The sequence below is a fragment of the Notamacropus eugenii genome, chromosome 6 (assembly GCF_028372415.1).
Source record: "Notamacropus eugenii isolate mMacEug1 chromosome 6, mMacEug1.pri_v2, whole genome shotgun sequence".
Classification (NCBI taxonomy): Eukaryota; Metazoa; Chordata; class Mammalia; order Diprotodontia; family Macropodidae; genus Notamacropus; species Notamacropus eugenii.
The window spans coordinates 289,343,854-289,356,568 of NC_092877.1; positions in this window are offsets into that span (position 1 = coordinate 289,343,854).

Sequence of the window (12,715 nt, forward strand, 5' to 3'; positions counted from 1 at the left end):
CTGTACTGGGTTCAGTCCTCTCAGATATGTTGGTGACTACTAATAATGCCTTGTCTTTTGTGTGAAAAAATAAGGAATCCCTTAAGAGTTCCATTCACCATAGAGTAAACCAAAGTGAGAAACCTGAGTTTGAGGCAACATATGGTTTCTTCTGGCTCAATACCTCGTATTTCCCAGATTATTGCATCCCAACTGGTATCCCTGTTTCCATTCTTTCCTCTCTCCAATCCATCCTCCATATAGCTACCAAAATTATGTTCATAAAATATGAGCCTTATAATTCTGTTTCACTGTGTAAGAATCTTCAGAGGTTCCTTTTTGTCTGTGGGGAAATAATGAAAATTCCTCCATGTCTCAGGTAAAGCCTTCCACAATTTGAAACCAACCTGCTTTTCCAGGCTTATTTCACATTATTCCTCTTTATGCTCTCTATGTTATAATCAAATTGGTCTAATGATAATCTCAGAAACTGACGTGTCATCTTCTGTCTCTCTACCTTTGTACTGCCTCTTCTAACTTGTAAAAATCCTGAACTTCTTTCAAGGCTATATTTGGACGCTACCTCATAAGTAAGGTCTTCCTGATATACCTAGTGTTCTCTCCCTCCTCGTATTCTTTTCTATTAGATATCTGTGTTAATATCCTTCTAATACAACGTAAGGCCATGGACAGCAAGAATTGTTTTGTTTTGTGGTTTTTTTTTACTGTTTTTGCATTCCTATCCCATGTCAATCCAGAGAAGGCTTTCCTTTAGTGTCTACAATAGCCTGCTACTATCCAACCCATGTGTCAGAGATTTGGGCCACTAGTTTTACATAATAATATATTTACAATATTATTATTATTTAGTGGTATTTATATGGATCTGTGGATTCTTCAATGTGTATTCTTCAAAGGACTTACGTTGGAGTAAAGGGGATATTGCCATCTTTCCAATGATGCGAGTGACTACCCATTCATATCTTCTCCTACTATGTGACTTTTGCTCATTTCTCTCTCTAATTTTCCTCTCCACAGACCATCCCAATGTACCTAGGGCCTTTCTCCAAATTGTGCAACATTATGTTGGTATCAGTGGAAGATATGTTCTATTAATTTATTATCCCTCCCTCTCAATATATGGCTGGCACATTGGTCAGATCTCTGATAATATTTTTTATCTAATTTTGCACATATCTATACCCACCAAGATTTTATCCATTGGTCTTTGAGTGATTTATATCTTCAGTTTTTCAGAGATCATGGGATTCTATTATTTTATTTTTTAAATCTAATTTATTTTATTTTTAATTTATGAAATAAGCATTTCTATAATATAGTAGAATTTTTAAAAGGTGATTGCTCATAAAACTACAAATCAGTTTTGTACAACTTGATATTCCCTTAAATATATAATAAAGTTATCATGTAAATTTATTTTTTTTCCATTTTTCTTCCTTCCCTCCCATGCTAGAGATGGCTACCATTAGATACAAATATGTGTGTATATACATATGTGTATGCGTTAAGTAAAGGCATCCTCTACATACTTCTATTTATCAGTTTGTTTTTTTCTCTATGTGCAGACAGCATCTTCCTTCATAAGTCCTTTGTACTTAATTTGGGTATTTATAATAGTAAAATGACTTAGTTGCTAAAGTTGTTCTTAAAGTAATATTTCTTTTAATATACACCTTTGTGTACAGTATGCTTTTCTCATGGTTCTGCTCATTTCACTCTTCATTATTTCATGCAAGTCTAACCATGTTGTTGTTGCTGTTTTCAAAATCAATTAGGTCATCATTTCTTATAGGACAGCTATGTTCCATCACAATCATATACCACAACTTGCTCAGCCATTCCCCAATTGACAATCATCCCTGTAATTTTCAGTTCTTTGCCAACACAATTAGAGGTGCAATAAATATTTTAGAGCATATAAGTTATTTTCCTTTTTCCCCAGTCATCTTTGGAAATAGATCTAGTAGTGGTATTGCAAGTCAAAGGGTACATAAGTTTAATAACTTTGGGGGTACAATTGCAGATTATTTTACAATGAACTGATATCCCAATTTTTCTACATCCCCTTCAACATTTGTTGCTTTCCCTTTCAGTCATTTTAACCAATCTAGTAGGTATAAAAGGATACCTACAAGTTGTTTTAATTCTCATTTTTCTAATAATTAATGATTAATGGCATTTTTTATTTGTCTATAAATTATTTGGATTTCTTCAACTGAAAACTGCCTTTCCATATTCTTTGTCAAATAATGAATTGGTGAATGACTCTTTCTCCTCTATATTTGACAAAGTTCTTCGTATTTGAGATATAAGACCTTTATCTGAGAAACTGTCTATAAAAAATTTATACGTAAATTTTATACATAATTTATACTTAAATCATCATCATGTCTATACACCACAAACAAAACCCTACCAGAAGAGATAGTAAGAGATACTCCATTTTAAAATAACTCTAGATAGTATAAAATTCATATGAGTTCACCTGCCAAAACAAATCTAGACCTATAAAAACAAAATTATTTTTATGCAAAATTTTTTAATTTTATTTTTTTAGTTTTTATACAAACAACATTAGATATAATAATTGGAGAAATATTAATTGCTCATGGATAGGAAGGTCAATATAATGAAAATAATAATTTTACCTAAACTAATGCCTTCCCAATTAAATTACCCAAAATTATATTACTGAATAAGAGAAAAAATAAAACAAAGAACAAAAAGTCAAGAATCTCAAAGGAACTAATAAAACAAAGTAGAGGAAGGAGATTTAGTAGTATCAAATCATAAATTACATTATAAGACAGTAATTGTCAAAACTATCTGTTACCAGCTAAGTAGTAGAAAGTTACATCAATGGAATAGAGTAGACATACAATTTACAGCAGCAAATAAATATAGCAACTTTATATTTGATAATCGTAAAGACAAGTTTTGGGGATAATAATGCATTATTTGTTTAAAAAAATTGTTGGGAAAACTATAAAGCAGTATGGAAGAAATTAGGCATAGACCAATATATCGCATCATTTACCAAGATAAGGTCAATATGGATATATAACCTAGGTATAAAGAGAAATATTACAAAAAAGAATTGAAGAACATAGAACATATTACTTATCAGACTTACAGATAAGCAAACAATTTATGAACAAGAGATAGAGAGCAGAGTGAGGCATAAAATGGATAATTTTGATTACTATAAATTATAAAGATTTTGTACAAATAAATATAGTCAAGATTAGAAGGCAAGCAGAAAATTGGAAAAAATTTTTCATAGTTTGTGGGACTCCATAATTTTACATAGATTCATCTGAAGAGTATTGATATATGTAATGGCAATTTAAAGGGAGAGATCTTTCATATTCATTAATAGGCCCATGTAACCTGCCGAGTCACATGGAAACCTGTGCTACATGAGTCTGAGTCACACGGAGCCTGTGGTGGAAGCAGTTTGCTGAATGGGTGGAGCAGGAAGAGTTGGAGCTAGAGAAGAGCTGAGAGGAAGTTAGTCTTGAGAATAGTCAGAAGGATGGGATTGAGAAGGATGCAGGCTGAGTGATTTTGTGATTGTTTGTGATTTTGCTTAAGGGAGCCTGCATGTGATTTGTTTAATGGAGCTGGGTTGTGGGAAGAGTAGCAGGGGAAGGCTTGGGGATGGTGTTGTCCTCCGTATTGTTACTGTGTATAGATTTTTGTTACTATGATGGATTTGGCTTTCTGGTGTCTGGAAAAATGTTTTGGTTCTGTCTTCCACGTGGAGAGTCTGTGGTATTTTGTGATTCAGAATTGCGCTAGGATATTTATGGCTGCTATAGGTGCTGTGAATATGGTCTTAGCCCTATAGTATTAAAAAGATGTATAACAAATCAAGGCTATGTAAAGGTCAACATTATTTCACAATCATACTACACCTTGACTTCTTCCTTATGTTAAAGTCTAGGAAATATATAATTCAGTGAAATCCAATTAATTCAATAAATAATTATTAAAGGTCTACTCTATTGAAGGTCCTGTGTTACATATCAAAGGGGGAAAAATCTAAAATAGTAGCCCCTAACTTGAAGAAGCTTAATTTTTATGACAATAATATTTTTGTAGTGTCACTTGCTTAACAGAATATTTATATATACATTATCACCTTTGGTATTTAGAACAACCCTGTAAAGTAAGTATTATAATATTATTCATATTTTACAGGTATAGAACTCAAGAAACAGAGTTTATTTGACATGTCAAAAGTGACCCAGAAGAAGCAAAGAGCTGTAAAATCTCAAAATTTCCAAGATTATTAAGTCCAGGCTCTACATGAAGAAGAATCTCTTCTCTAAGATTTCCTTCATGTGATCAACCAACCTTTGCTTTCAGATCTTCAGTGAAGGGTAATATGCACTGCCTCATATATAAAATAGGTCCTTTTGTTTTTGGAGAATTTTCATTGTGAGGAAGTTTTTGTTCCCTTGTTCCATCCATCTTAAATTTACTTCAAACCTTTATTAATATTTCTGCTTTCAGAGGTCATGTAGAACAAATCCAATCACTCTCCATTTGACAGCCATTCACATATTTGAAGATAGATTTCATGTCCCATAAAAGGGATCTCTTTTCCACATTAAATATTGCAAATACTTTCAGCTCATCTTCACGAGCATGAATTTCCAGCTCTTTGCCTTGCCATCATGATGGTTTTCCTTTGCATTCTTGCCTATTGATTACTGTACTTTATAAAGTTTCTAAGGTTCAAAACAGCAAAAATTCTAGATATGATCTGTCAGAACACAGCAATACTCTTATCTATGAGAGAGCCATGGAGTGCAATAGATAGAGTGTTAGTCCTGAGTCAGGGAAAATTCTCCCAAATTCTTAGCCTCTCCCCCCTCCCCACAGATTCAACAGCAGAATTTCCCTGGGTATTTGGATTTTTTACTCCCAAGACTCCTAAAATCCCATTTTTTTTCTTTCTACTTTCTCAAACAAAATTGCCCTGCTTTGGGAAGTAAAAACCTTTGCATTAGTTACAAGGCCCTAATACTGCCTTTGCAGAAGCAAGGATGGTATTTTTTTCCCCTTTGACTTAGATTTGTCTTTCTCCTAATCTTTTCCTTAGTAACTATATTAGGCAATGCTATTAAATTCACTTATAGGCTTTTCATGTCATCCAAGGCAACTCTTATGAAACTACTTTTGTATTTCTGACTGGAATTGCCTAACAAAGCCCAAATATATAATTCTTGCATTTTGTGGGTTTAGTGGATGTAGGCCCACATACCATTTAGAGTTTTTTTCTTTTACATAATCTGTCATAAAATCAGGGATTTAATTTTCTCCTTCAATTGTCTTTTGGAATTTTCTTGTAAGTTTTTCCCAGTTTTTTTTTTTTTCTGAAATCATTCTGCTTGTCATTTCTTACAGAACAATGGCATTCCATTATAACCATATACCACAACTTGTTCAGCCATTCCTCAATTAATGGACGTGCCCCAATTTCCAATTCTTTTCTACCATAAAAAAAGAAAAGAGCTTCTGTAAATATTTTTGTATGAATAGGTCCTTTTTTTCTTTTTTGGGAGGGAGGGAGATCTCTTTGGGATATAGACCTAGTAGTGGTATTGCTAGGTCAAAGGGTGTGCACAGTTTTATAGGCCTTTGGGCATAGTTCCAAATGACTCTCCAGAATGATTGGATCAGTTCGCAACTCCAACAAAAGTACATCGGTGTCTCAACTTTCCCACATCTCCTCCAACATTTATCGTTACCCTTTTCTGTCATTTAGCCAATCAGAGAAGTGTAAAGTGGTACCTCAATTGTTTTAATTTGTATTTCTTCAGTCAATAGTGATTTAGTGTATTTTTTAATATGACTATAGATAGATTTAATTTCTTCATCTGAAAAGTTCCTGTTTATGTCCTATGACCATTTATCAACTGGGCAATGACTTTTATTTTTATAAATTTAACTCATTTCTCCATATATTTGAAAAATTAGGCTTTTATCAGAGACACTTGCTATAAAAATTGTTTTCCAGATTTCTGCTTTCAAGGCTTGTCTTTAATCCAATACCTTTATGGTCTCCTCCTGGTAGCACCCATTGTCGAGTTTTATCAAGACTATAGCCTTCACCTTCTTCTTCAGCTCCATCAAAGGAGCCACAAAGTTTCTAAACCCAAAGTTCAGTGGTGTCTCGCATAGATGGAATATCTTGGTTTCATTTTATCTGCTAGTAGTTTCTCGGGTTCTCTTAAGCTATGTAGGCCTTACAAAAGCTGTTTGTTCCCAAAAACAACAGACAATTAAACATTGTTCTCATCGAAGCCAGGTGTTGTTGAAGGTGGATCGCATTCTTTGGTGAGACAAGGAGGGACGTGTGCTATGATCATTCAGTCTTGTTATTCCTACATTAACAGAGCAGGGAAAATCGTGCTGAGACTTCAGCAACTTAAAGCAAAAACACAACTACCCACTCTAGGTGACCCCTTGGTGGAATCATTTTTCTTGCTTCACTTGGTTGTAGCGAAGTGATTCGATAGCCACCCTTGTAAATGGAACCTAATTACCTTCTATCTCATAATTTTTTTTAGACTTTGCATTAGTTGCTGCATTAAAGCCTGCTTCAGGCTCATCCCAGAGAGGCTCATGTTAGTACACTCTGCTGATCACAACAATGTGGAAAATCTTCTAGAATTAGATAATAGGTAGTGATCATAGGGAAGTTCATTCCTCCACCCCTGCCCAGATGGAAGAAGGGAATTGAGAGAATCAAACCAATTCCTTTTGCTATCACCACAACATTTTGTGCATCTATTGGAGGTAAGTTGTGTTTTCCTCAGTTGTGTAGTTTTCTTGTAAGTCACATAATTTGGGGAAAGTCATTTATTATTGTGGCACTGTTTTGCAGGATGCAAGTGAATTCAACCAATCAAAGTCCCTGAACTCTCAAAAGTCCCTAAAACTAAAAATAGCAAAGCTGGAAGTAATCACTGTACTTTACAATTAAAACCTTTGTAAATATCTCTCTAGAATCCTTGTTCCTCCTAAGAGGCTCTGGACCCAGTTTGTTCTGCAATTCCATGCCTTGCTAGCAAATCACACAGCTTCGACTTTCTTTCCTCAGGTACTATAAAACTTTTCATGATACTTCTTAATTCTGGATATTATACTTTTCATTATAGCCTAATACCTTTTTTATTCCAATATTACACTTAGCTCATAATAAGCATATAGTACACCCAAATTCTCAGATTTTTTTTCAGACATTCTGCTGTCTAATCATGCTTGTTCTACCTTCTATCTATTAAAATTAATTTTTGAACCCATGTATAAGACTTTATATTTGTCAATTGTTATTATATCATTATTTCTATCTCCCTTTCTACCTCACTCACCTTAAAGTCTCATCTTTACTACAGACTTCATTTCCTCCATTCCTTCTTTTTTCTTTCAGGCTATCATCACCCTTTCTCAAATCCTACTCCTTTCACAGTTTAAATTGACCCATTTAACTCTGCACTCTCACCCTTCCTTGACGCCTTTGACCCTCTTTTCCTATTACCATTCATGTGCTGCCATGTCTAAATCTACTTTCTTCATTCATATTTCTTCTGATGGATGGTACTGACGCTGAATTGACTTGAGATATTTCAAATTTCTGATCTTGAAGACCAAATGCACCCTTATTGCTAAAATTTGCATCCTTCATTCATTGGTTCTCTCTCCTCCAATTATCTCATTATCTGTTTATGATTTTTTTTCTTCACAGTCCTGGTGTCTCTCCCACCTGACCTTTCTTAGCAGATATTAGAACTACCTACATTTATAAGAAACTAGACATCTTGCACAATAATGAGGGATCAGGATTCTTGTGTGTGTGTGTGTGTGTGTGTCCACATTGCCCAGCACATTGTAGTCACTAAATGAAGATTTGTTGAATAAAACAAAGACTCCCATAATCTTTTCTATTTACCATGTTGAAACCTCTCTACATCTTTACCCATTCTCTTCTCTTTTACTCCTATTTCTGAGACAAGGATAGTTCTTTTCCTTGTCAAGACCATCTCATCTCCGTGGGTCCTCAAACCCATTCCTCTTCCTTAGAGAGTACAAAATAAAACAGAACTCACTTGACCCTATAACCCTTCAAACCATCAACAGTAAATTTCCCCTTTCTTTCCCTGACAAATTCCCAGAAAGAATAATTTATATTCCTACCTCATCACTCACTTAGTTCTTGATAGTTTGCAAACAGGTTTTCCACTCAACTGCCCAACAGGAGAAACTCTTTTCAAGGAAAGTCATGAGTTTGTTTCTGCTAAATCTAACAGCCTTTTTTTAGCACTCCTTATTTTTGACTAGTATGAAGTTTTGCATACTTGGACACCTTTTATTTCTCTTACTTGTCTGACATGGATCTCTCTTGGTTTTCTTCCAAATGTCTGACTACTCCTTCTCAATCTTTCTTGCTAGATCAATATTTATATCCTCATATAGTGTGACTCTTCCCCTCAGACCTCTGCCCTGGGTCTTTTTCTCTCCTCATGAGGCCTTGTAGAACAGATAATGCTCCAATTTTTATATCCTGCCATATTTTCTCCTTTGAATTCAATCGCACATCATCAACTGCTTGATAGATATACTGCCATTCCCATAGGCAAATTAAACTCGGTATATTTAAAAGTCATTCCTTCTCTTCCCTTCTTTCCTTCAAAGCAACTTCCCCCACCTTCAAACTTTGTCATTTTTCTTGAGGGTATCATAATTCTCTCAACTGCTCAGTTTCCTATTCTCTCCTCTGTCTCTTTCTTCTTCTACCCTTTACATTTTCCAAGTATTCATGATTATTTTATTTTCACAATATCTCTAATATCTGTCCCCTTCTCTCTACCCACAAGAATAACCCCTGGTTCAGGCTTTCTTCACTTTTCTCCTATACTATGATGATAACCATCTAACAAATATCACTGTTGTTCAGTCACTTTTCAGTTGTGTCTAACTCTATGATCCAGTTTAGAATTTCCTTGGCAAATACTGAAGCGGTTTGCCATTTCCTTCTCTCACTCATTTTACAGATAAGGAAACTAAGGCAAACAGGGTTAAGTGACTTGGCCAGGGTCACACAGCTACTAAGTTTCTATGGCTAGATTTGAACTCAGGAAAATGAGTCCAGGCCCAGCACTCTATCCACTGTGTTCTTTTTGTCTAGCTACCTCTTTCTAACAAATCATCCTGATCCAATTTGTCTCCTTGCCACTCAATCTTCAATAAAATTGTCAAAATGATCTTCATAAGTCATAGGCCTAACCATGACTTCCATTCTAAACTATTCAGCAGCTCCCCATTGCTGTAAGATAAAATACAATTTTTAGACTATAATTTAAGTTCTTCCCCATCCTGAAGCTCATTTTTTTGTATATACATACTACCCTAGTAATTTTGGCAGAGAACCTTGTATAAAATACTCACTTAATAAAAGTTTGATAAATTAGATTGGCTTGAGTTTTGCCCTATTTTAAAAAATATCTTTCTAGATACTCATTCATTTATCCACCATGTTTTGTTTTGTTTTTTCCCCTCCTCATTTTAGTTATACATAAAAATGGTAAACAGCACAGGACAAAATCACATACCCTTGAGTCACTCCACTAGAATTTTCATTCCATGCTGATATGAAACTATTAATAATGTCACTTTGCATATGGGAATTTATTCAGAATTGACCTGACTGTTTGTAATGCTAATTAGAAAATTAAAGATCTTCCCCACCCATGAATGAGCTCGCCCATTAAGGGAAGCTTGATTAGGGGAAGCCCACACCTTTTGTTAATTTATAATGCCCTGATTCTCAAGGGTTGTGATATTCTATGGCTCTGAAAAGTGCACAGATACTCTGAGGTGAAGTTTTACTTTGGGGCTTACTCATTAGAAGTGTTCGAACATAAGACTCTGGGCAGCAGCTTTGAAAATCCACATGTTGGTGCTTCTCTCTCTGGTAACTATGTATGTATGTAATGGTCAGATAGTTATCTGTCTGTTGATCTGTGATGTGTGTATTGTTTATGGTCAGATAGTTGGAAGCCCTCTCCGCTGATCATTATTTCTTTGTATTTTCTCTGAGATTCAGGGTGCTGACTTTTTCCCCTGAACTAAGTGAATGTTATATGTGTTTGATTAAAGTGATTGTTGACCCCTCAAAAGTTGCCTTTCCTTTTAGAAAAGCAGATCAAAGAACCTGTGATAGCAGGCCATTGTGGATGTGTCAAGGTGCTTGCTTTTATACTGTTAGATGTTCTACCCATATCTCCTTATATTTCCATGAGAATATCATGAGAAAATTTGTCAAATACATTGCTAAAACTTTAGAAACCTAGATCTACAACATTCTTCTAAATGAACATCTTTTATTCTGCAAAGGTTTGTGGCGGGTACTTTAAGCTTGCATAATAATTACTAGGCTATGGGGGGGAACTATATACATGCTGTGCAAGTCATTTGAAATTCTCCATGCTTCCTGAGCTCAGTAAGTTTCAGAAAGAGGATGCATTCTGACTTCGTCTGTTGCTCACTCAACTACATAGTACTATACTGTTCCTTTCCTTCCTTCCTTCCTTCCTTCCTTCCTTCCTTCCTTCCTTCCTTCCTTCCTTCCTTCCTTCCTTCCTTCCTTCCTTCCTTCCTTCTTTCTTTTTCTTTCTTTCTTTCTTTCTTTCTTTCTTTCTTTCTTTCTTTCTTTCTTTCTTTCTTTCTTTCTTTCTTTCTTTCTTTCTTTTTCTTCCTTTCTTCTCTTTCTTTCTTCTCTTTCTTCCCCTCATTGTAGTCCTGCAATTTTACTGGTATCCAGAATTCCTGGTGAGGGAATACCTTCTCCAAATGAAGCTAAGTACCATTCCATAGCATAGTTGGAGAGAGTTGTCTGGGTCAAGGAGAAGTCAAGTACCTTGTTCAGGATCACATAGTCAGTATGTAAGAACCAGGGCTTGAATCTAGATCCTTATAACTTTGAAGCCAGCTCTCCCTCCACTATGCCATGTTGCCAGGGTACATTCTTCAGTGTAATAGATCCTACAATATCTTGCCATAGGGAGCCATCTCCAGTTATCCTGATCTATATCTTGCCACTGGACCCAGATGACTCCAGAGGAGGGCATGAGGCTGGTGAATTTGTACAGCCCTCCATCACTTAAATCCAATCCACTTGCAAGTCATGGCATAACCTTCCTGATGACATGGTCCTCTTTGAGAACAAAGGAGAAACAGAAATCTGTGAGTAGGACAAGCAACTACTCCCTTTTCCTCTCTTCTCCTCTCCTCTCTTTCCCTCTCCTTCCCCCTTCCCCTCCCATCCCTTTCTCTTCCCTCTCCTCTCCTGTCCTCTCTTCTTCTCTCCTCTTTTCTCTCCCTCTGTCCACATAGCATATAGTATACCTTATCTCTAGGTGTCCTGCTCAAAGAAAGGTAAATTTTGATTACTGAAACCTTACATGATACCTAGGGATTTATGGGCTAGATTTCCTTTTTAAAGACCATGGCTTAAACCCAACTCACTCTGGTTCTAATTGATTGGCCAACAATAGGTCCCAGTCCAAGCCCACCTGGTCATAGTTTGGCCAGAAGGGCTCAGAGTAAATGTAAATAGAAACTCTTTCTGTTTTTGGCCAGAAATCCTGAGGGTCCTCCCCTGTCAGACTGATTTTTTTTCTACTAGGTAGAAAAGGCCATTCCTAGGCTCATTTTTTTTTCCCTAGACTTAATCACTGAGTGTCCTTTGCCTCAGTCAAATGTGAGAACTCTGAAAGACCTTACTTTAAAAAGATCAAAGTCTCTCACTGCATCCAGGGCCACCTCCGGTCATCCAGATGTATGTCTAGTCAATGGGTCCAGATGGCTCCAAAGAGAAATTAAGACTGATGACTATGCATAGCCCTCCCTCACTTAAATCCAAACCACTTGCTAGTCAAGGCATCAACTTCCTGATGTCAAACAAGAACAAATAGATTGTACAATAGTAAAAGCAGAGTCACATAGCACCTTGTCCTCAGAGTCAGAAGATTACAGATTTCGAGCTGGAAGGAACATGAAAGTCCATCCATTCCTCTTAATTGTTCAGATAAGGAAAATGAGGGTCAGAAAGGTTAAAGGACTTGCCAAAGGAAAAATGTGAAGTCAGCAGACTTCATACCTATAGTCTTTTCCATTGTACCAAACTAATATTTCCTTTATATATTTTTGGTAATTCTAGCCACTAAATTCTTCGGAATGGTAGCCAAGGTAGATACTGTTTTTACTTAAATCTTCTCAATAACAAATTACATTTTACTGAGTTCCCAGTGTTGGAAGTACATGTGCTCTTTTATTTTAGGGGGGAAAATAAAATTTCTTGCTCCTTGATACATTTTGGCAGCTTAAAACTAACTCTCGGCTGTGTCTACGCATCCAAAGTGAATCAGAGGCTTGATCGTTGTTTAATGAATATGGGACTGACCTGAGATTACTCCAGCAAAGGCAGATGGTTTAATTACTTTAGAAGGATATGGATTGGCTGTTAAGAAAGTCCTAATTGTGGGCTCAGTTGCCTGTTAGTAACATTCTAAAACTAAATCCAGGTTCTTTTTTATGTATTTCTTTTAAAATTTATTTTTTATACTGTTTCTTTACAGAGAACTTAAAGTCTTGGCTACTCAATCCTTTTAAAAACATTTTTAATAATAATGTTATTAGTAAT